Raw genomic sequence first — 25,714 nt, 5'->3', positions numbered from 1 at the left:
GTTTGTTTTTGAATAAGAGGGAAAATTAAAATTATTCACTTGTCATGTAGTCAGAAAATAATTGGATGTTTTGCTCCTGCATGCCCTGGAGTCTGCCTCCCGTAATTCTCATGTGCCATCCAAATACCTGTGCCTGGTATTTTGGTGACCAAAACTGGATGCAGAAGGTGTTTACTCGTCTGGCAAGTGTTTGGCCATTCCATGATCTTTTTAGAGAATCATTTGTTAAGAAATGCTAAGTGTTGGGGTGTATCTGTAAGCCTACCAATGTTAAGGTAAGGGTTAAGTAAAGCTAGAGCTGCAAAGAAAGTTGGTCATCCACTGAGGATCCACAAGATGAGCTCACTCTTCTCTTTTATGCTGTGGTCTATGATGGGAGAAGTGGAAGCTATTCTGATCTATTTTGCCACAATCTGGAGGTGGGAATGTACTCAGACAGAGTACATTCTCATCAGAAATGGATACTTCTCATCCCTACGCTGCAAGGGCCAAGCAGGCATCTTCTGCCACTGAGGAGACAACCTGGGTGTCTTCTGACAGATTTTGCCTGTTGAAATCCTGCTACTGCAAATGCAAGAGGGAGCAGGACTCTCTATATTGAATAATTTGAATGGGAAGCTGTAGCTTCCATCCCCTTACTTAATATTCCTGCATTTTGTTTGTTTGCATTAGTCATGAGCAAGAAACAAAACCAGGGCTCTTGTTTGAGCTCCCTAAGCACCATGTCACAGATCAGGCTGTAGTTTGACCCTTACATTCCTGACTGTCTGACGCCATGGTTTCTAAAGGAAGGACCAGACATATGGTTGGAGTGCTCTCTTGGGAAGAAGTGTAACTGCTGGACTGATGTACAGAAACTGGATGTTGCACCAAGTAGCCTAGCTTTCATCTTTGTGACTGAGCAGCTGCATTTTTATCTTATTGTGCTGATTATTGTTCAGTGCGCTCAGGAGATGCCTACCTGTTTGGATGCGGGGTGCCTAGATATTGCTAGTTCCTGGAGCACACTGAAGTTTCAGCTGGGGTAACCAGAATCAGATCAGACTGGGCATCTCAGTGGATGCAAAAACAGAACAGAGGAAGTTTGAGGCCAGGCAAGAATTATTGCCTGGCTTTTTTTGGCCTTAGGCTGCTGCAGAATGCTGCATTTTGGGTGCATAAGGGAACGTTCCACCCCTCACCTTAAACTCCCCCCAAAAAGGCAAGCAAAAAACTGCACTGTCTTACTCTCTTTTTATACTTGTTCTAGATCCCTTAGCAATAATCGTCTGTTCCAGGTGAGGTGTACTTCCCATTTCAGGACCAAACTTCATTCCGTAGAGCCCTGATCATCTCAAATGTGTTGCACGGGGTATATAGACAATGCAGAACTTGGGCTGTACTTTGCTTAGCTTATTGCATGTGTCAATGGGTATTTCCCGCAATAAGGAAAGACTTTTTCCTTTGATGGCAGGAATACAAATACGATGTACTTGAGATTCACAAGTGGGGAATAATTTGTCTCTTAAGGACTGGTAGGTGCCCAGCTTCCACCAAAAGCTATTTTAAGTACCTCTTACATACTGTGTTCTACTGATTTCTGTGGTCTTTGGAAAAAGAGGACTTCTGACAAAAGGTTTGTATCATCAGTGACATCTGAAGTAGTTCCTGGAACCTTTTAATGGGACTTCGTGCACAGCAGAGGCTTTCACATGGCTTACCAGGATTTCCAACCTGTTGATCAAGCAGTGATATAATTGCAATATTTTAAAAGATTGGATTAATTCTTTTTATATCTAAAGAGTGGATTGAAAATATAAATGGGCAACGTGCCACGGTGCTTACATACAGCTGTCCTAATTTACTGTTGACTTGGCAGCATAAAGGCTTGCAACTCTACAAACTTGCAGTTTTGTGCAAATAATTAAAAAAAAAAAATCCCTTGCTACTTGTCATCTGGGTATAGATCTGTGTTGGTAAATGATGGAAAGTAAATAACAAATCACAGAACGTTGTATTTGTGGTTCAGTTTCTGTTGGTCTCTGCAGCCAACTACCTTTGAATCGCAAGATAAGAGAACGTATGCATGAAGTTCATGGATGTTTACAGTAAATAAAGTAACATTTTGGAACTAAAGGCAATGCATCATTTCATCACAATCTTCACCAGCATTTGCTCCAGAATGCCTTAAGGGTGCAATAGCCTGTTGGGTCTCCAGGAGATAGAAAGCGTAGTTTCGTATTTGCATTCTAAATCATGCAGAAGAGGAGGGGTTAAACCTAAATTCTCTGTATCCGAACAGAGGATTACTTGAGCTCTGGTTATTTTGGAGCATGAATATCTTGTTTTTTCACGGAAAGGCAACCTGTTTAGATGTCTAATTCCAGAGGGGAGAATTTCCAGGGAATTGGGCACTACTTTATGAGATTTCTATGTGTTTAATTATTTGTATGAAGTGGGCTTGCATCCGGAAGACAGCTGTTAGCTGCGGCTCTGGGATGTGTGAAGGAATAACAGACTAGGTGAGAATATCCAAATTCATCCCTGCTTAGAGCTGCACCTTTAACATCCACTGTCCCTTTAAGAGCTGCCTGTATCACTTGATGTTGCTTGTGGATGCTGAAGTCTTCTTAATCATGATGGGGAAGGTTAAAAGCAGCCTAACAGTGCAGGCTTTTGAATTCCTAGATTTGATAAACTTTGTTCAAATGAGGTATGGGTCCAAGAAGTCTGTCTCCACTACCAGCTATTTTCAGCTGGACTAATTGTTCAAAAGACCGTGCTGTTCAAATTTGATGAGTGCCGATTACCTGTCCTTGCTCAAAATGAGTGGGCAAGAGGAAAACAAACAGGCTCTTGTGCATTCTTACAGAAAGATTTCAAGTTGGGAAAGAAGACAGACTGCTTACAGGTGAAAGAAGTAGAATATTTCCAGAAGTGAGATAGCTGATGTGAAACCTTTGCTCTCATTCCTGAGGCTTTTGACACACAGTAACTTTCTACTGCCTGTCCCTCCCTCTTCCCCTATACCTGCTGTGGGGATACCCTCTGCTGTTTGCATTCCTCACTGCCCCTTTCTGCAAAAATTTCCTTCCAATTTCTCCTACATGCACCAAAAAAATAAAAATATTTTTTTTAAAAACTATATTCAGTTGATGTTAATGTTCACTAGAAAGTTTATCCATGTCCTAGCTGATAGTACTTCTTCAGTATTAGTTTTTCCTGCTTTATTAAGAGCCCTGGGATATGGATATGTACTTAGATCTTTAATTCAATTTGTGGTGGTTACAAATAATTTTCTAGATTGAGGCTGGAAGAATGCATTAAGGTAGACTAACCGGACCCTCTGCAAAGGAAACATGTGTAATCTCAGCCAGTGATGCCTGCAGGTAACCCAGTGACTTATGAGTGAACCTAGCATATCTTACAGAAACTTCTCTTCAGCCTTGATCTGAAGATCGTTCCTTCTGGCACATTGATTGTATCCTTGTGTAATTTGAATTTCTAGTGCTTGTTTGCTTTTGTCTAAGAAATGGAGCCCTCTACTTACAGCTATTCTCTCTTCTCATACGTACCTGTAGATTATGATCAAGTTAACTTTTGACCTTGTCTTTGATAAGTTAAATCCCCAAGTTATCCTGGCTATGAGGCCTTGTGTCAATGCTGTGTCACTCTTCTAGACAATTTTTTGCAGGAGGCTTGGGGGGGAGGGGGAAAAAGAAAGGTCAGATTCTTGATGAAAGGAACTCCCATGTATGCAACTTGTATTTCTAATGTGGAAGTACCATGGCCTTTTCGGTATTCATGTGTACAAGTTGGTTTGTTTAGGTAGTTAAACATTAATGTTCCCATTTCACAAACTGAGAAACTGGAGCTGAACAGTCAAATACCTTATCCAGGGTCATGCTGTGATCCAGCAATACCTGCTCCAGTGCTCTGCATGCTGGATGTCTGCTGCAGTGCTACCGCTTGGATCTGTACCTGAACGCTCCTTCCACAATCCTTTGAGATGCTGGTCGTTATCACAGCATGCATATATATATATATATATATATATATATATATATATATATATAATGTATGTTATAATATTGTTAAGGTTCAAAAGTATAGTGCTTAAAAGAAAAAAATCAGCAATAATTAAAAATTAGATGCTTTCATAAGATACGGGAAAAGTGATAAAAGCATATGCATTGACATATTTATTTTGTATTTTCACAAATACTATTTGTCTAAGTACACAGAACAAAAGCAAATACATAAGTAGCCAAAAACAGGGACTCTGTCAAAAATGTTAAAGTAAATTCAGCTTGTAATTGAAAAGTGCGTTTTGGGCATTTCTTCCAAGATTATTCTGAGAATAATTTTGCTTTGAAGTGTTCTCTGTAATTAATATCTGGGATGGACTTCTGTCATCAAATTGAAGAAAAACAGATGATCTGATGTGCCTAAATGTATGTTTTGTTTTGCTTTTAACAAACATATCTAAAGAACTTGCCTTGGTTACAGATACTATTAATGCACCAGCATGTATGCTATTGAGACATGAAAAGTTGAAGCAATCTGTAACCTAGGCTTCAGAGAGGCTTTGCAAATCCATTTGGCACTGCCTAGAAGGAATATAAATATTCTTACCGTGTTGTGACCCTGTAAATTCCTTTATAGGGCATGTTCTTTTTTTAATATCTCTGAAGCTGAAACTGTTGCGTTTCAATGTATTTAAATTCCTTTCCTTTGTTTGCCTCTGGAATGCATGTTCTTAGTCATCCAGCTATTGAAGAGTTGGATATCTTTTTGTCTCTAACCTGACATAGAACATTACTGTCTTCATTGTAGAAAAGGATAGGTATGGCTGATAGCTGTATCAATTTAATACTTTGCTCAAATAAAGCCTCTTGACAAGGAGGAACAGGCAGGCTTGAGCCTGCTTTCAGGTGGCTTTGTAAGCTTCTATTACGGTATTTAAGACACTTGTTACGATTGCTGGGGGCAGGGGGAAAATATTTTTCCTTAGTTCAAAGGGTCCCCAAATGGATAATCTGGTTTATCAGAATTTCATTCTATTCCCTGACCAAGCAAGTTTGCTGTTGTGGGTTGCTGGTTTTTGTTTGGCAGAAGCAAGCATGGTTTATAAAGGCTATCTTGTCTAATCAAGAAGCATAATGGCTGCCAAGATAGATTTCTAAAAGAGTTCCATTCGGAAACCATTATCCAACCGGTGGAAGTGTTGGTTTTTTATTTTAAATAGGGTTTCACCTTTTGATTTTTAGAAGGAGGTAATTCAAAAGATAGCTGAGAATCCACCTTGGTAGGTCTCTACATCTTAGACTTCCTTGTAACACACTTCAGAAATCTGTGCTGTAACATTTGCAATCAGTCTATGAAGTCTATGGATGATACAACCTGCTTGAGCAACCCCAAAAAATATGAGGGAGCGGAGGCCCCAAACATGTCTTTTCCTTATTAAGTTAGCACAGGAAGGATAAACTCATCAAATCACAGTAAACATTTCAGTATGTTCCCATAGTTATCTCCTGTCTTGTCACTACTAGGACTAGAGTCACTGGGACTTGAGTAAAGTTGGGTTTATTATTAACCACAACTTATGTAAGAGATTATTGCATCTGATTCTATTTTTTGAAATTACTTGGACTCTATTGATTTCTTTCAGGCAGGCAGTGTCTTGTGCTGCCTGCACACAACTGCTCACATGAAGCAAATGTAATATGTGATGGGTGGGCAACAAACTGGGAGCTCTGAGGTGGGGGTCTCCAGGAGTAGTGGGCACCCCACCAGCTCCTGCAGGCCATGCAGGCTCCATCCTCTGGCTGTGGAGTCCCAGGAAAGGGTTTCTTAAACACCAATAGCAGAGTCCCTTGTATAAATGCATGTGTGGAGGAAAGAGCACAGGGTATGCAGGCTTCCCAAGCAGCCTGCTTGCTCCTGTTGTAGCAGGCTAGAAAAATCAGTATTTCCTGGTAACAGTCCCTATGATGAGTCTTTTGAAGGGGGTAAGGAACCTGTCCAGAGCCACGCAGGCCTAGGGGGAGCCAAAACGTGCTGCTCTTGGTTTCACAGAAAAGCACATGCTTGTGCAACCCATGACGGGTGTGAGATCAATGCATTACTACACTCTGCAATGAGGTGCCAGTTTGACCCTTGAGGTTTTCTTGGTGTCACCACCACTACATTGATGTTTCAGCGAGGCCTAAGTGGAAACAGGAGAGTGCAGGCAGGACACAGGAATTCCAGCATGGATGTGAATGGGATTTCCAGCTTTCCATGAAGGATGGTTCTTACAGGAAGTAACTCCTGCCCTTCCTCTCCTTGCCCACCCTAAACCACGTGCTGGTGCTGAGCTCCATCTGCCCTGGGCAGGTATGTGGCACCACTGCAATGTTCCCCCATGTCTCTCACCCCAACCCCACCAAACTGTACTAGTGCAGTGGGCAGGCTGGTTCTCCCATACAAAGTTAGGAACTGTGAAAAAAGCTGCAGTACAGCCTCACATCCACCAGTACAGCACCCCATGTGCACCATAGCAAGGGGCCAAGATATGGAGATTTAGCAACATAGTCAAGTCCCCCTGCTGCTGTGAGTCAAATACATGATGCATTTAAATGTGCTGTGTGCATATGCAACCTGGCAAAGGAGGGAAGACTTTTTCTCATGTTTTGGGTTTGTTTGTGTGCTAAACATATGTATAAATAACTGTGGGGGGCCTCCTTAAAGCTTTTGGTCTCTGTTGCATATTTTATCCTACATCACATGGGAAGGAGTGGAGGGAGCTGCACACTGGGACCTGTAGCTCTTGTGTGGAACTGCACGTCTGTTTATGGAGAGGTATCCCACTATCTCCCATCCACTTATCTGCAGGCAGACTGTATTCTTTACTGATGCTGGCACCGTAAACACGGCACTTGCAAGGCATTCTTTGCCATCAGGCAGCATTGGAGCTCCTCACCTGTCACCCCCAGGCTCTTTCCGGCTGAGCCTTCAAATTTTCTACATAAGCTAGCCCAGGTGAGATAGTGTCCCTAGAAACAAGGGTATTTTGCTGACTGAGGGTCAAATCTCACTTTCAAATCTGCTTCGTACTTCTCCTCGGGGATGAAAACATTCTGAGGTATGGGGGCATCCTGAAGTTTTTGAGATCACTGTCTGTGAGATAATTGACAGAGCATGTAGCAGCCATTTCTGGAGTGAAACTGTGATGAAAAAAGCAACACATCTGTGCACTGACATGAAGTATGTGATAGCTCTCCTATGGTTTGCCTAAGCCAGTTCTTTCTTCTTTTTTTTTTTTTTTTTTTTTTTTTGGCTGTTGTTTAGGAATATGGGGTGTATTTCAGGGTGTACCAAAGAGCCCCAGTGCATCAAACTGGAGCTGTGGGTGTCTTTTGCGTGAAGGCTGGTCTCTCAGTGTGGGCACCGCTGTAGAAAGGTTAGCATTTTGAGGGAGGGAGCATTGGACTTTCATGTGATCATTAGTTTCTCTTTGACTTACCTGAGTTGCAGACATAAACGGCTGAACAGCATAGGCCAGTCAATATGTCTCGTTGTGAAAAAGCATTCCAAATCAGTCTGCTTTTTCCCAGGAAAGGAGGGGGGAAGCTTATTTTTCATCTTTCTCCTCTATCCTCCCATAATTAAAAAAAATAATAATAAAATAATAATTAAAAACCTTCCAGGACCTTAATTGTCTTTTGATATCTTTGCCAAGCTGGATTGACATCAGTCAAGTCCAGAAGCTATGTAAGTGGATGGGCAGTCTGGGAGTTTAATTACCTTTTAGGATCATGAGACACTTCAGGTTGGAAGAGGCTCAAATGGATCATCTAGTTCAAACACTTTATCAAAGCAGGGTCAGATATTTTAGATTATGAAACTAGGCTATCAAAACAAAACCTACTGAATCTAAATCCTGCAGTAATTACTGAAGACCAAGGTGTAGCAAAACGTATATAACTGTATATGTGTGTGTATGTATGGGAGCATTTAGCATTTGGACAACACTCTGTCTTATTTTTTTGGGTGATTCTTTGGGGATCCAGGAGTTGGACTCGATGATCTGTGTGGGTCCCTTCCAATTTGGGATGATGATTGTGATTGGGATTATGATTTTGTGATTCGTTTTACCCGGGCTATGATTTCTGCAGAGCAACAGGGCTGTTCCTTAGACTGTTCCTTAGGCTTTCGTTACACCTTGTGCTTGTATCTCCCCAGTTCTCTCTTTGGAGTGGGGAGGGATGTGCTAGATAAGAAGGGTTTGAATAGGCTTGAAGGCCCTGCTCTCAGTCTTAGGTAGCAAGTGAAACCATTTTGAGGGCTAAAAGAATTAGCTTTCCTGACAGGCTGATTAGAAGAGGGCAAACCTTTGCTTGTCTCTCTCAACAGAGTGGCGTTATCCATAGGGAAACAGATCAGCTGCAAAAACTGAACCTTTGGTACCACTCAAGCTCTCAGTAAAGCTGAAAGGGGTTTTCTGGAATAAACAAGAGGAAAAATAGAGAAAAAAAGACTTAAAAACCAGGCTGTTTTTGTTGTTGTTGTTGTTTGTTTTGTGTGTGTGTGATTTTGTTTCTATTTTTAAGAACATGAAAACCAAGGTGGCTTCTATTAAAATCTGTCTCTGTCTTTAAAAGAAAGTGAGCCTTCTAACATTTTCCTATGGTGCAGTGAATCCAAACATAACAGTGACAAGCTGGTTCATGGGAACCGGAAACTGAGACAGACTAGAAAACAACATCCTTGGAGGAAAAAAAAAAAAAAATACGCCAAAGTGCTACTTTCAGGGCTGCTTCTTTCTTTCTTTCTTTCTTTTTTTTTTTTTCCTTTTTTATTTTTATTGCTGTCGGAAACAAGTGACCTACTGGAGTCAAGTAGGCCTGGGGCTAAAATAAAAGGACCTTCAGAAGGCAACCAAAATATGCAGCCCAAATGCTGTACTCAACATGTGTAATTGCTACTGTGCTGTCCTTTTCCTCTACCACTGTGTATCATTTTAATTTCTGGGGGAAAACCAAATGTAACTGGAAAGTTTCTATTGCCTGAGTTATTGCTCCCAAGGGGGAGAAGAATTGAGCTAAAGGGGAAAATAGACAAGAACATGAAGTTTGTGTGCAGATAAGTGTCTATGGGGAAGGGGAAGGAACTAGAGGAAGATTTGGTGAAAAACGTTTCTCACCAACGTAAATGGAAAGATATAATATGCAGAAAATAAAGGTTACTATATTTGTGTATCTATGTGCCATAAAGCTGACAGATGCCAAGCTTTAGGCAAGACAACAGTTACGGCTTATTTTAAGCTGGAAGGAGATGTAGGAAATATTGCCAGTTTTCAGCAAGACATAGTAGGTCTAGGAGTTGGAAAATACTTATTAGGTCACAGTAGCCTGTTGTTCCTGCCAGTACACTACTCCCTAGTGAGACACCAATCTGGTAATGTAACTGTGTTCTCTAATGTAATTAAATACCAAAATAATTAAAAACGTACACTTTCAACTAATGTATCAGTCAATATTATAGACATGGGGATAAGAAACAGCAGAATTATGTGCTCTGTTCATTTTTCTACTTTTTTTCTGTGGACTTGAGAAGATTCAGTTTCTGACAATGAAATCAGAATGCTCTGGTTATAGCTGTGTTCTGAGGACTTCTACAGTACTTAAATGTATTTTATGTAGTCTGTTTTATCACTGAACCAATGCATGCAAAGTGGTTGTCATCAATTGTAACAATTTTTTTGCCCTATGTGGATGAGCTTTCTATATAAAATAGCAGGTCAGTATTTTTATTTGTTTTTTAACTGAAGCATTCTGCTAGATGCTTGAATTAGCAGCACTCCAATTATTTCAAGAACTTAGGGGAATACTTTTAGACTTTGAATTTGAAAAACACCAAAAAGTCTGTCATCCATAGGGTGTTATTTTCTGTTATCTCAGTTTACTAAGTGTACTAATCCCCAGGGCTCTGTATAATTCCAGTAAATAACACCCCACACATTTGGTCAGTACCTGATAATCTGGGCTGACACAGCTGCTTTCCTCTCCTATTTACTTCACAGCAGAATCATTCTTGGGTACACTTTTCCCTACCAGCTAACTTTCTATATTTTAATTTTAACCTGTGACACTAATTTGCTTTGTAGTTATGTGAGAAACTTCACTTTGCTTTTGGGCTTCAGGTGAAGACTCTTTCAAAAATTCAGGTCTGTCTCCCATTGCTGCTGGAGACTGCTTAGCCACACTAGGTATGTTTAGCTCTTATGAAGGAGCCTCATTCCACATAATTGTTTTGAACAAACACATAATTGTTTTGAAGATCTTCTCCTAAATCCCTCACAATTGCTTACATCTTTCTGAAGTGAAGATGAAGAATCCTGCTAGGTTGTCACTGGGCTTACAAAGAAATGCTTGCTGATTCAAGCCTCTAAGGACCGTCTGTTGTGGCTGAAGGGGTCCTGAAGCAGCAAATCTTGTTCATGCATTCATACAATTTTATACCTTAACTAGCTCATGTGGTTTAGTTAAGGATAGATCCTTAACATCTGAACTGTCCATTGGAGGTCTCAGGATTCATCAGCTTCACTGCCTCAAGGTTTGTCCTGTCTCTATATATTTTTATAGGAGCTGCAGCTTCACTCTGCTCAATTTGGACTCTGTGAAGCCTTAGTATTCCTGTTATGCTGAAATAATTTCAAAACTATTGATTAACTGCTCTGTGCTCTCCAATTCAGCATTCTAGGTGAATACCTTCCTAACACAACATATGTGACATCAGTGTTTAAAGTGAAGTATATGGTCACTGCAGTGAGCAAGGGAGGGAAAGTGAATTCAGGTGTTAACTAGTCCAAAGTAAATGGTTAACAGTGAATACTTGTGGTTTGAAAAAAGTCAAGTCTCACACTTTACTTGCTGTGTTAGAGTACCTCAAGTCTTTCACCTACTCTGCATTCAGTGCACTCAGTCAGCCACTTTTCTTTGTAGAAGCACGTACAGGCTCTTGCTTTTTGTGAGAACTGACCCTCCAAAGAGGAAAGTGCTCTAGGACCAGGTCAGAATGCAACGCTAAGCAATGGAGATAACCACAGCAACGCAGAGAAACTGACAAACTTGTAGATGACTTGTGGAAGACGCAATGTGCTGCATTACTGCTTATCAGCTGGCATGGTGCATTGAGGTATCATTAACTGTGAAGCAAGCTTTCTCAAGCCTTTTGTAGTCCTAGAGGCAGCCCATCCATACCAGCCATTAGCAGATGGTTACATTAGGAAACTCACAAAATGTTTATTGTATCACACAAAGTTGCAGATTTCCTGTGATAACATTATTATTTTTTTTTCATCCTGTTTGGAATTTCAAAAGGTTATTGTAAACCTCCTCCCTCTTTCAGTCCCAAGGCTTGTGTGAAAGAAAGTACCTTTCCTATACCAGTATGTCTAACAGGGTAGTGCTGCACTGACATGCCTGTTTCTTTTGCACTGTTCCGGTGTCTCAAAGCGTACTCGAGTAAATGTTGCATATCCTGAGCTGCCTGGTGAGGCCAAGGGCTTTTCAGCCCCCTTCTCCTCTCTCCCTTTTGGGAGAGGCGCCAGGCAGAGCATGAACTGGTGGCCCCACGTGCCAGCAATTCCAGGCAACTTGTGGAAAAGCAGCCTGCTACTGTAGGACTGGTGTGCAGTTGATGTAAGGCAATTTAGATTGAGATCAGGGCTGGTATTGTTTTCGCCTCTGAGAAAAGGGAATTCAATGCAGCGCCTGTGGCTACTGCAGCGCATGAACACTGATGGCATTGCTAGAGAGCCTCTGCAGTGCATTTCTCCAGTGGTTTTATGAGCTAACCACACCCGCCACTGGTTTCTACAGTACCAATTTACAAGATTGGCTGGTTTGGATGAGGAAACCCACATTTCCTGAGGTATCCCAGGGAGCTTGAAAGCCAAGATCTTCAGAAAATTCACAGAAGTGGTGATTTTTTCAGCACTGGGCTTTAGGGAAGCCTGTGTGCTTCTCCCCCTGTTGAGGAGGGAGGTGCAGTTGCATGCTTACAAGTATTAGGAACTTCAGGCATTTCTCTTGTGACACAGCTGGGATCACTACCCAGTTGTTTGTTTTGTTTTGTTTTTATCTTGATCCAAAACTAACATTCTGCCCAAAGGCATTGTGTAGCCTTACTCAGGTAGGCAAGGGGGTAGCAAGTCTCTGGCCCCACAAAAGGAGAAAAGCAGATGCATCAGTTTTTCACTGGAAAGATGAGGAGGTCTGGCTCGCTTCCTTGCACCAACTACATAAGATTTTATTTTTTTTTTGTCCTGGTATTAAGACTGAATCATCTACTTTATTTTTTTGCTGGGTTGTTTTCCTCCTGGTTTAATAAGTTAAAGTGGCTGATAAGAATAGTCTAACATCAGTTCTGGCACAACGTAAGGCTGGCATGGGTGTGGGAAGGTGGAAATGCTTTTCTCCTGTGGTGAGCCGTTAGGTGGCTCATTTGGTCTTGGGGAGCTGTGGACCTATTCCTTCAACAAGGCCATGATACTTTGAAGAATTTGTGGGAATGGGGTGAGGGGCTGGACATAGGAGCCCCTGGTCAACACCAGTTGTAGTCCTCTGGCCTCCAGTTGCCTTCCTGCTGAAATAGGAAAGAAGTGCTTTCCTGCTGCCTCTGGAGCTCTGCTAGAAAGTGTTACACAAACTCTTGTGCAAGCGTAAGAGGGTGGAGGCTTTTTTTTGAGTTGCTTAACTCAAAATTTTTAGGCATTCCTTTTCTTTTTCCAAAATTACCAGTAAATACAGTGAGATAAACATTTCTTGAAGAAGTAACAACAACAAAAAAGCAAGACATGCTTGTCAGGAATTGCTGACATAGTTGTAAGAAAATCATTACTAAAACTAGGGGATAGCTGTTCAAAAAATACTTTGTAGTATAATAATTACTGTTAAATGCCGGGTAGTGCCTTTAATACTTCAAGGAACGTGAAATGCAATTTGCAGTTCTAATTCTAGCCTCTGTAGTTCTCAACTGCTACTATTGCAAATGCATTATATGCAAAATCCATTCTAGGGTAGTGCAAGGCTAAGCCTATACACCTGGAAACTGCAGAGTCAACCCATGCAGGATATCCAGCTGGAAGACAATGATGCAGTGATGTACCCACATGATTTTTATGGCACATACTTAGCAAATGCTGAAACATGAGAGTCTGCTGCTTAATGACTGCATCCAACTTAGTGAAACAGCCTGGGAGCTGTCTTCATATTTCCAGGCAGTGCTTTGGGCATCTTGCAAGAAAAAGAAAATGGAAAGAAATGATCCATCCTTGAAGAGGTTACAGCCCAGTGCTGGCAACAAGTTAATATAAGGTGGAGAGGAGAAGACACAGGGAAGTGTAAGGGTCATTCTTAGATGGCTATGTGATTACACGGCCTGGGCATGTTCATGACTTGATGGCTGATTCCTGATCCACCCACTTGCTGCAAATCTGAAGACCCAGAGGCTTTGGGAGATTCCACAATAGGTTCTCAGTGCAGTACATACTTCAGGAAAATTTTTTTGAAAATAACAGTAGTGGATATTTCACAGCTAAATGTTAATTGCTGTTGGAAACTTAATTCTTAAATTTCTTACCTTTTAGGGAAGAGGTTTTGTTTTGTTTAATTTGGTTTCCTTTGAAAAGAATAATCTACTAAACCTTTCTCTGTGTTCATCCTACCAGTTAGCTTACATGTTCTTTTTGAAAGTGATCAGAGTATGCATCTAAAATTTGAAATGGTTTTCTTATGTGTAAGATATTTTTATGCCCTATCTCCTAGCAAAGAAACCCTCTCACTCAGGTGTCTGCAAGGAAAGCTTTGGATCTGGACTGCCAGTCCAGATGAGTCATGAATGTGTTTTTCTGGCAGGAAAGGAAACTGTTCTGGCCAGTGAAAGGATTTGTCATGAAACATTCAGAGCACAGTAGTTTCATCCGCATATGTTACCTGATAAAGAATCCAGGAGCTAAAAACCCAAGTACTGTTACTTACATAGTTAAAATACTGTAAATGCCTACCACACCCTGTTTGGGTCCTGTTTGAAGGAGAACAGCACATGCCACTTCATCTGGCTTTCTCTTTAAACCAAATATTGTTTTCTTTGCCTCAAAGTGCTCCATTTTAAATGAATGTCATGTAACTGTGAGATATGTTGTTGTTGTTAATAAGGGATAAATGGGAAATGACAACTGCATTTTCATTACTGGGGAGACTAAGCAGGTGATTTCTTGCAACTTCCTTTTCATTAGGGAATGTCCCAGAGGTTTGCACAACTGGGTTAGAAATTAAGGATCCAGTTGAATACACTTCAGTAGTTGCACACTGGTGCTCAGGCATGAGTCGCTATGGGATTTACTGATGCTTTTAAAAACTAAGCATATGCTTTATGTCACAGAGCTAAGGGAGTTGGCTTTCTAACTTCAAGATGATCTTTTCTTCTTTCTGTTGTTACAACATGAACCTGAGTTAACCAGCACAATTATAAATGCTGATGCAGATGCATACATTTGCTCATTGCTGCAGATGGCCCTGAATCTTCCCATTAAAAACCAGGAATAGGTCGTCCAAAATGTAAGCTGCTTTACCCCAAATGCCCCTAATACTGCTCCTTACTTGCTCTGCTCATAAAGGGATAAAGAAGGTATTATCTCCTCATGTCTTTGGCTAATGATCTGGCCAAAAGTAAATAGAGGCCATATTGCAGGAATGCACGGGGCTTAACTGTTGCTGCTCTCTGGCTCGGGGACAGCCCTCCTCTGTGGCTGCCTCGCTGGCCCAACAGCAACTCGTGCTGATGGGGCTCTGCCGATGGAGCATGTGCATGCCCTTGGAGAGGAGCGAAACCATGGTGCTGGATGAAGATGCGGGGCTTCCTGTAAAGCACACAACCTGATGGCAGCTATTCCACCTTAAAAATACTGTAAAGAAGCTGTGTTCTTCTGTGAGTTTGTCCTGGTTCTTGTGTTTCTGCTCTGCGTGATAAGTACTGGCAAAGAGGAAATGGGGTTTCTTTTTTTAGAGGTGAGAGACACCCCTACATGAAAGAAACAAGCATGTGTGGTGGCAAACAGCAAATCATTAACAGCAGCCATATACTCTTATCTAACTATAAGCGTATCAGTTCCACATCAGAACTATCAAACCTATTCTTCTGAGAGCCCCAGACCAGAATTTGTGTTTTGCTGCCTGATAGTCAGTTTCTTGTTGATGAATAACTAAATGTCGTAAAGGCATCAGCAAGCACACTTGAAAAAAAAATTTAAATAAATAGGTAACTTACAGCAGATGAAAAGAGCCAAGAAACATGAGTAACTGCCCTTAAAGGACACTCTTGATCAATATGTCTGTATTACAGATTACTGGAAAAGATGAATTGTAATCTTCTCCATGCATTGAGGTCTGGAGATAAAGTTAATAAAACTCCTGCAGAACGGAGTCAAGATGAAGAAGATGAATAGGAACTGTTTCATTGGGGGAATTTGTGGACTTCTGAAATTTGGAAGAGTGCAATCTTTTTAGTCTTTGCCAGATGGTCACACAGTTTAAAAAATTAAAAAAACTAGTGCAGTTGTAAGAACTCATATTTGGGTGCTCTTAGTCAATATTAATATTAATAATAGTCATAATAAGGCTTTAAATACTTGGAATAATGGTATGGCTTGGTTTGAAAGACACCTTAAAAGTCACCCTGTTCCAAACTGCTGCCCTGGGCAGGGACACCTCCCACCAAACCAGGCTGCCCAAAGCCCTATCCAACCTGGCCTTTAATGCTTCCAGTAATGGGGCATCCACAACTTCTCTGGGCAACGTGGTCCAGTGCCTCACCACCCTCTGAGTAAAATGTTTTTTTTTCCAAATAACTATTCTAAACCTACCAACTTTTATTTTAAAGAAATTCCCTACTGTCCTATCACTGCATTCCCTGAAAGAGTCCCTCCCCAGCTTTCCAGTGGACTCCCTTTAAGCACTGGAAGGCCATTATAAGGTCTCCTTGGAGACTTCTCCAGGCTGAACAACCCCAACGCTTTCAGATTTGATTTATAGGAAAGGTGCTTCAGCCCTCATCATCTTGGTGGCCCCTCCTCTGGCATAGCTGTAATAGGACCATGTCTTTATTTTGGTGGGGGCCCCAGAGCTCAGGACTCCAGGTGGAGTCTTACAAGGATGGAGCAGTGATGCATCTTAATGTTTTTTCTTGTATTACTATGAGTGAGTCAGGGTTAGCATGTCTAATGAATGCAAATAAAATTGAAATAAAACACAAGGCAAAATGAAAGTGATTTGATTGGAGCATAGTTCTGGGATTTGCACTGGTTTCGTAGGTTATATATCATAATACTGTGGTATTTTGTGGGAGATATGTGTGTTGGGGGATTCATGTTTATATTGCAGTCTTAGTTACTGAGCTATGAACACTTATACATTATTTTTCCAGGGCAGGAAACCCTGAGCTAGTGTGAATTGAACAAGTTCATTTATCATGATGTTGCTGTAGATCAGGTGCCTCTGATCTACAGTAACTGTGTCGGCATGCATTCAGGTTTCCTCTGCCAGGAAGTGACAAATGAAACCTATGCAAATAAATAAGAAAAGGCTTTCTTATACTGTAGCCACATTCACTGGACACCTAAGACAATTTCTGACTTCTTGTTAATTAATACCATGTGCAAAATTTGTTCTATTGTATTGCTATTGGAAGTCACTGTTTTTCAGATGGAGTCTGAATATGTGGTATTGATTATGAAGTTGGGAATAAAGCATTACAATTTAATTCATACGAATCTCTATCAGAGTTTTTCATTATAATCAAAATATTGTGTAAAAGCTTGTTGTCTGATCAAGTGTGCAAACTGGAGCTGTTGCTCACCTGTGGAATTTGCATCGTACTTAATTTGATCTAATTCCCACTGCACTCATTGGGAATCTTCTGACAGTGGTATTCGAGAATTGGTTAAAACCTGCAATCCCTTGTTGTTCCCATGCTAGCTGGGTGGCTGAGTAGGGAAATAAACTTGAAAACGATCCTAAATTTAGACACATCAAAAGATTATTGTGATAAAGGATCAACTTGAGTGAATTATTCTGTTTTTCTAACTTCTAAATGAAGATTTGTTTGTTTTTAAAAGGGTGATAGTGATGAAGAAAACTTCTTTTAGAAGCTGAGGTTCATAGGACATATTGCATAGATTGAAGACCAGATCCTCAAGCAGAGTGATGCAATTTCTCTGAAGACTTGATCTGTTGTCTCTTATATATTGACCATATGTATGTATGAATATCCCTGTTTAAACACATTATTTTAATTTGTTTTATCTTGCATGTCTGTCACACATCCTCCCATTCAACATACAGGAAAAAAAAAAAGTAAAAGATGACAGGAAGTAGTTAATAATTCATCACTTCTGCAAACCATGGGTAACATATTTAAATGCCTGTTTGTTTCTGTTTTAGTGCTTAAATGGCAGTATCAAAATGTACTGTAAACAAGAGATAACCTTCTGTGAGACAGCTGCTTTAAAATCCTTCTTAGAATTTTTCTTACTGCTGAAAGAACATTTAAAAAAAAAAAAAAAGATTTCAGGAGCTGATCAATCCTTCTAGGAAAACGTCATTTAATAGAGTCACCCTATTTCTAACAACCACACAAGCAAACTTTTTTTTTTTTTTTTTTAACTGAATCAAAAAATACTTCCTCATGCAGTGCAGTTGGAGAAATTGGCAAGCAGTCTACGTTTAAATGGAATACAAGTACTGTCTTTTCTTCCTTTGGACTCTCTCAGCCCAGCTGTAGTGGCTTCCTCCCTCCGCTGGCTCAGCTCCTTGTGCCAGGTGGAGTCTGGGTCTACAGCTATTTACATCAGAGATTTAATTCTGCTCTTCCTGCAAAATTTCATGGTCTCTTGCTTCACTATATTCAAATATTTATGCTCAAGAATAGAAATGTTTATTGTGGAGACAGTAATAATATGAAAAAGCCCCAAATAAGTATATCTATTTTCTATCTTAAAAGGATTAATAGAAAATCTGACTGAAAAACAGAAGATGGTACATCATCACGATATTGAGAGATATGTATCACTTGGCTGCTACCCACGGCGGTGGCTTGTACTGGAATTAGTCATGTCTAGAGCTTCATTAGGAGGTTTGTGGCTAAGGCACTCGGAAACTGTCTGTGAAGTCTCAAAGGCTGATATCCTCTCACCAGGTCGCTTCAGTGGTATTCACTTTGCACTTGGGTACATGATAGTTCTTTGACACTTGTGGCTTTTCTTTGAAGCTATTTTTTCCCTATTGGGTCCTAGAAGAAGAGTAAAGAAGAGTAAGCAACAAAAGGCATATGACACCTCTGCCAAAACTGACCAGGCAGTTTCAGCTCAATTAACATGTGAGTTGTCATAATTTCTACTTTGGTTTATCATGTGCAGTTATCTCTGTTACAAACCTCTGCCCAAAGGTAGTTCTGCACACTAATGGTGATAAATGCCTGTTTTTGTAACTCCCGTGTTGTACCACGTGAGAAAAATCAAAAGGTCTCACCCATATGCTTTTGTTGGCTTTCTTGTGAGGCAGTGAATAACTTCAGGAAGCTTGAGTGCACATGCGTCCTCTACTGAGATTTGCTTGCATGCCCTCTCTGTAATGCATGGAAGCAGGTAACTTGGTGCAGTCAATCAGTCACACGGCTTTCCCTGTCCTCTCAGCTACCACCCAGCTCGCTCTAACAAGAGCTAGAACTTGTCAAGTACCTGTATCAAGATGTTTTGACTCATCTGACTTCTTGACTCACCTAAACTAATCTCTCTCATTGCATATGAATGTAATAAATCCTTTTTTAAAAAAAAAAAAAAAAAAAAAAAAAGTATAAAGTGACATCTGAACTATTATCTTCCCATATATTTTTGCTACACAGCTATTTAGGCTGTTATTCCTCCAGTTCTCCATGTTCTTTTCAGCCTGAACACTGTATCTTGCAGAATTGCTATTGATTTACCAAAAGTTTTATGGTAATTGATTGCTTTTCTAGAAGACAAGGAATGGAATATAGTTCTAGTTTGTCTGCTGTGTACAACAGAAGTTGTGTTGAAGGGTTTGTAAAACCTGGTACCTGGTCTATGCAACAAAACAAAACCAGTACCAAGTTTCCACAGAAGACTTGTATATGACTGTTTCTTGCTGCAAGCTCTGAACAAGTGGTAAACACAAAAAAAAGTTTTCAAATGCAGAAAACGGATACCCACCACTAAGGAGGAGGAAAGAGAAGATGCATCTTCAAAATAATATACTATTGTAATTCCTCTTCTATTATAAAATTAAAGGAAAAAATAGTGGAATTGCATTGATCATGTTTTAACTCCCCTCTTCCACTCGCACCGGTCTGTAATCTGTGTCCTACACACTCTTTTCCAGTTTCATGCTGCTGAAGCTGGGTTTTCCATGCCAACCACAAGAAACACAGGACCGAGGCACCTGAGGAGATGATCTTTCAGCTTCATGTCTCTCCTCATCAGCTAATCACACCATTTCTAAGTGTTTGTATAAGTCAATATTTAGTCACAGCTCCCTCTTCGTATTATTAATTAGTTCTCACTAAAATCAGAGTCCATATAACTTAAGTCTTGGTTTTGTCCTTCTCACCACAGATGATTATTACTTTTTTTTGTTGTTGTTGCTATTGAAACCTTTCTGAATTTTGTGTGCAATAAGGAAGATGTCCATGCTCATAAAATTTAAGGGTAATGAAGATCAGTCCATTGATGACAGAGCACTTGCAAGAAAAGGAAATGAAAATGGTAGAGCCATGAATGGTACAGTCTATGAAGATAGGGATTTTAAAATATGACATATATATATATATTAGTTCACTTAAACATAAAAACACGAGCATGTTTATTTGTGTTTTGTACTTGAGAGAAATCAAGTGACATAAAAATGACAGGAAGAAATCAAAAGTGTTTCAATATTACTCAAAGGAGTATACAAATCAGAAGTTTCTTGACTTGCATATTGATAGGCTCAAATGAGTTGCAAAATGAGCTTTAAAAGACATGGCTGAATGGGTCTCTGAGATGCTGATTTCTTCTCCAGCAACTTCCTCAAATAGTTATTCGAAACTTTAGAAAAGATTTGACCAAAAATGTTTTTAAAAACATAAATTATAGATGAGTTTTGGGGAAAATGATGAAAGAAGCAACACAAAACGTGATGAAGAATTACCAGATAAACTTTATGGAATGCAATAGTGCTGCAGTGTAATGTATGCCCCACTAAACAAAATCTTTCTGGAAGTTTTGCTAATAAAAGTAGTCTTTTAGTAATATCTTTTACTTTCTATAAAACACTTCAATTGATGTCATACATGGTTTAAATTAGAATAGTGGCAGGTACTGAGTGGATTGAAACTACGTGACTGATAGTCTCAAAATGTTATTGTGAATAGGAAGTGTTTCTAGAAAGGTTTAGTCAAGTCTAGTTCTTACCAACTCTGCTTGCTTTTAAGGACTGATGTGATCCTTAGATTTATGAGTAGAAGAATTCCAGGTAGATCAATAGAACCTACCCTTGCTCTATATTTGACATGAGATGCCTTTATAACACATTCTAGTTAGGCTAGTATAGATATTACAGGAAATCTGCCAGGGAATGATTAAAAAAGTAGAAAACTTTGTTTGTAGTGCAACCCAGGGAGAACATACTTACTTGAAGAGTCAAGCAGAAGGACAGGAGTTGAATAGGTCACAGATCATGAGCTTCTCCCCAGGAAAAGGGAATTAAGTTGGAGGGGAAAAAAAAAAAAAAAAAAAAAAAAGAAAAAACAAAAGCAAACAAACAAACAAAAAAAACACTTATTTTTGATTTAGAAACACATAGCATGATGGTAGAAGCCAAGCCATTTTACGCTTAGTGTAGATTTATAACTGGGAGGATAAAACATGAGAACAGTTACCAAGAGTTGAGATGTATTCTCATCAATCATCTAAAATATACTAGAAAACTTATCTGGGATGTGCTGTTTTACTGGCTTTGGATTTATGACAACTGTATTTAATGTATGTGAAATAGAGCATTTTGAGCAAAAGTGAACTGTCAGTTTGAGAAAGATGATAAAGAGTGACATGGGCAGAGAGATGTGAAGGGGGCATTTGGAAGGAGACTTCCAGCTGCTAAGAGAGAAGGAGGAAAAAGAGAGTGAGGATTTAAAGGACAGTAGAGAGCTGACATCTCACCAGTAGGCTCCTGCAGGATAAAAGCTAGTTAGGAGGCAGCTCTGACAATGTCAGAAGGCAGACAAAGCCATGGGACTGGCTGAAGGGGGAGTCCTGTTGCAATGCTTGAAGAGTGCTTTCCTTCCTCCCATCTTGGGTGCAACCTCAAGCTGCTAACAATCCCATTTACTTCTCTGTTTCTTCAGAAGAGATGTGTTAGGCTCCTCAAAATATAGGAACTGGAAGTATAATTTTATGGATCTCTTCTAAATCATGAAGATTAAAATTAGCTCAGCTTCTACAGGGGAAAAAAAAATATCCAAGAGAAAATCAAACAAAGCCATTTACAAGGCATGGAATATTTTAGTCAGTCAACAATACTTCCTCTTTTTTTTTTTTTTTTTTTTCTCCTGCTGTTATAGTCCCAAGTCCACTGCCTGCTTGAACACTCACTTTGTGGTTGAAGTTTCCCTACCACTAAAGGGGTACTTCACAGAGGGTTTTATGTTTGAAGCTAATAGGAACTAATCATCCATGTTGTTTACAGACCAAAAATCTCAGATAGAAAGTGAAAGTTATCCCACATAAGTATAGCAATTCTCAGCCTCTGAGCTCAGGACTAGTCCTGGTTTTATTCTGATACTTAACCATATAATTACGTACTTCATGACAACACTATTTCCAGTCTCAACTCCTTCATCTGAATCCTTCGTAATCTGTGTCTGTTATTTATTCCACAAATTTAAATGTTTTGACATAAATTACACATTCATCTCTCAGAAGATTAATTCTCTCTTTTATTTGCCAGGTTTTGCTGGAAAAGAATTGAAAATCACCTTCAGAATAGATATTCGAGTTTTGTCTTTGTGTTTTTCATTGTTTTAGGCTGTATGGTAGGGGATATCAAGTGTTTTCTTGTTGTGTTTTTTTTTATATATATAAAAAATCTAAAGAATATTCAGTATTTTAATGTGAATTAGCTTGTCATTTGAACAGAAACTTCTCTGTTGCATGTATTCAGACTACAAAAGCCACTGTTTCCATAAAATGTCATCTGTTCCTCTTGTTTCCCTTCCAAAACATTTTTAGGAGACAAAACTACAGAACACAGAAATTAAAATTAAATGGAAAAAATAAAAATAAAAAATAAAAATATTTAGGGACAAATTGAAAACTGTGCTAATAATGTGAACACTGGGTTAATTCAGCTTGTTAGAGAACTGCTGAAGTCATTTATGTGCCTGTAACTTTGGATGTATGCCAGCGCCCTGTGTTAAGCCAAATCATATGAGTATCCAGTCAATGAAGGACTTAAAAACTTAAGTTCTTTACTGTGCTTGGAACAAATCTGGGTTTATTTAAGTAAGATGCCGATTCCCTGTTGTTACCTTGCTTTTGGACATTGCTAAAGAGTATGAATGTACTTTTTATTTTTCTGACAACACAATGTGTGCAGACTTTCAAAAGCTTTTCTGAGGCCTGGATGCATTGAATGAAATGGCTTGAAAGAATTAATAATCATAGAATATCCCAAGTTGGAAGGGACCCACAAGGATCATTGAGTCCAACTCCTGGCACTTCTGCTAAAACATATGTCTGGATAACCAGATCAGTGTCTGGAAGCATATAGGTTTGGGGGAAAGTCTTGATAGCCAAAGCGGTTTTAGCTAAATTGTTGTAATAACAATTGGTGTTATGATTTCAAAATCCTGCTGTTTTATTGAAAACTGGTGTCAGTGAGGACTTAGGAAAATCCCGCCAGTGATCATTTAGCATAATGAAAACAACTCGTGCTGACAGTGGGAAATGTCTTATGTTGACTGATGTAGATGCCTTTAATGTTAATGAGGGGAGCTGTTTTCAGTGGCATCATTTGTGTTGATGTTCTGCGGGACTCTTTTAGCAAAGTTTATACCTGTGTCTCTCTGAAAACTTGAGCACAGAGTTCATGTATTGCTTGTTGTTTCCTTCTGATGCAAGGCATGTCTGGGGCTCTGCTATACTTGTTTCAGGGCTGGTGACACAATTCAGGGAGAAAACCTGCTGAGCCTGTCAGGCTGGCCAAGATTTTGGGCCATACTGGCCTAACATGCTCCGTCCGCTATTTGAAAAATGTAATTGGAGGTTTTAACTGGGTTCCTGAAGCCTCTCTGTCTAGAGAAAAACTCCGTAAGTCAACAACTCCCATAGCTTGATCAAATGTGAGGGGTTTTTTTTTCTTATTGGTTTGTCTGAAGAAAGCTTGGTGTAGAGCACCAAAAAAACGTCCTGGAGATGGAGATTCAGAGCTTTTAGCACTTCTTAAACTTAATTTAAAGATAGTTGAAGTATGATATGAGTCTTTGGGCTAATTCCTCTGTCAGAGGTAGAGACAGAAGAAAAACAACACATGATGATGTTCCAGATTCCATGTTACTGAATTGGATTTTCAGACACTTGAATCCTGATTAGTTGTCTGTATCAATGGAAATGAAAAGTGACTTGGAACCAGTGACTACCTAAAGGTATTCATGTGGTCCCCAGTTTTGGTTTTGTGGAAATGTAAGTACATATAGCTGTTAGTTCTGCTGTTTAATATTAATTTTGTGTATGCAAAAATGGAATGATGAGCTCTTATTTGAATGGATTTGTTGTGACCATACACCCTGCCAGTTTGGGGTTCATCATTAGGGAACCTAAGCCAGAATGGTGGTTCTTGTTTTCATTCTTATGACTAATGAAACCCAGGAGGTAAGGGTTTGGTGAACAGTAAAGCCTTCCTCTTCTCCCTTGCCAAAGCAACTCACAATGAAATTGTTTGGGTTTCTTTGTGTGTTTGTTTGTTTGTTTTTTCCCCCAGAAATAAATGACTTGAGAGACAATAGTTGCAGTTTTCTACTTTTTTTTTTTCTTTCTTGTCAAAATGGTACATAGTATCATAAATCATGTATTGTAATCTAACAACATTAATGAAGAGAAACGTCTCAGTGTCATTACTGATAGAAGGTGCTTCACACAAAGGGTGCAGCACATCAAAATAGGAGAAAAAAAAGCAAAGCTCAGAGATGTTTTTTGTGGGGGAATGAGGGACAGCTATCCAATTCCTTGTCTGTATGTGAATCACTTACACTGTTACCAATATCCCATGTTATCAGTACTTAAGAGCCTATAAATATTTCCAGGAGCAGACCTACTTAAGAAGCAAGTGTTAGGCCCTGTGCCAAATGGATCCTGGAGTAGTTCCCCAAAATAGAACAAGTTTCAGGGTGAAGGGGAACAAGGTGAATGTTACCAGCACTTGAAATAGTCAGGGTGCCGTAGTCTCGTGAAGACTGAGGAGGCAGCTCGTGAGCAGCTTGGCTGTTAGCACGGGGCGGCTGTGGTAGGGAGGTGGAGGCTGCTTGGAGTCCCACCTGTCACTGAGCCCCAGGTCAAGCTCTTGCTCTAAGGTACTCTGTTGTCAAAATTATGCTTGTTGTTGACTGAGAGGGAGCTAAGGGAGGTTTGGCTGGGGGAGACCCACTGTGATTACCCATTACTGTCTCAGGTAGATTAAGGTTTAAATTATCCAGGATACATCTGGGAGCTGCACAGAGTAACTTAGGGCCTGGAATTTCAATTACCAAGAACACCACACACCAAAAAAAAAATAGCTTTTTTTATTTTTTAGGACAAAATGAAAAGGTCTAGAAGTCTAGGAGCTTGAGCAATAATTTCAAAGTGTGCAATGATAAATTCTTTATCTCTTTAATGACGTTCTCCAGTTCCCAGAAAAGCTGGTGTTTTGGAGGGCAGGGATTTATCATCTAGTATAGCAGTGTCAGGAGAACTTTTGCGTTTTTTCCAGTTTTGCAGTAATTTGTCACCTTCTTTAGGTGACAAGTGTCCATAGGGTTAACAGGTACAGTAACTGTGTTGAACACCAGTAATTTAAGAATGACTATTTTAAAACAAGCACTTTTTGAGGTCTTCTTTAAAGTAAATTAGAGTCTTTGGGGAATAAAAACAATGCCCAAATCTCTAGAAGTAACTGCCACAGATGAAAAGATTTAAGAGCAGCATTTCCAATGGCATTTAGATTCCTAAAATAAAATACATGCAGGCGCGAAAAATCTCTTGGCTCTTTTTAAAACTCAAAGTTCTGCAGTGAGCATGCTACACTGCCTCTAAATAAATATTTGGTGAGTGACTGAATGTTAACTACTAGGCACTGGTATCGCTGCAATGTTGCAAAAATTCTCAATCACATCTTCCCATCTCTTTTTGGACGTTTATCCAGCATGCAGTGCTTTTTGGGAGGGAGAGCCTCATGTTTATGAGGCTGTCTCTCACACGGGAGGAGCAACTCCTGTGTGAAGACAGCTGTTTCACGGGCATAGGAGGTAATGATTATGAAAAACATTGCTACAAAGTTTGGCTTTTAAAATCCAGCGAGAGGAATGTTTTCCCTTCCCATCTGAATGTTACTGTTGTTTTTGTTGGCTCTGGGTAAAACTTGTCTCTGGTGATCCCTCAGTC

At 39.8% G+C, this 25,714-nt stretch overlaps 1 protein-coding gene across 1 annotated transcript in view; it reads left to right on the top strand.

Annotated features, from left to right (window-relative positions):
- EPAS1 (endothelial PAS domain protein 1) overlaps window positions 1-25,714 on the top strand; it is a 116,414-nt gene that overhangs the window by 6,000 nt on the left and 84,700 nt on the right. The gene's annotated exons all lie outside the window — the stretch shown is intronic.

Source organism: Aythya marila (assembly GCF_965140915.1).
Source record: "Aythya marila genome assembly, chromosome: 3".
In the NCBI taxonomy this organism is placed as follows: domain Eukaryota; kingdom Metazoa; phylum Chordata; class Aves; order Anseriformes; family Anatidae; genus Aythya; species Aythya marila.
Note: the sequence above shows the minus strand (reverse complement) of the source record. Positions and strands in the feature narration are given on the sequence as shown.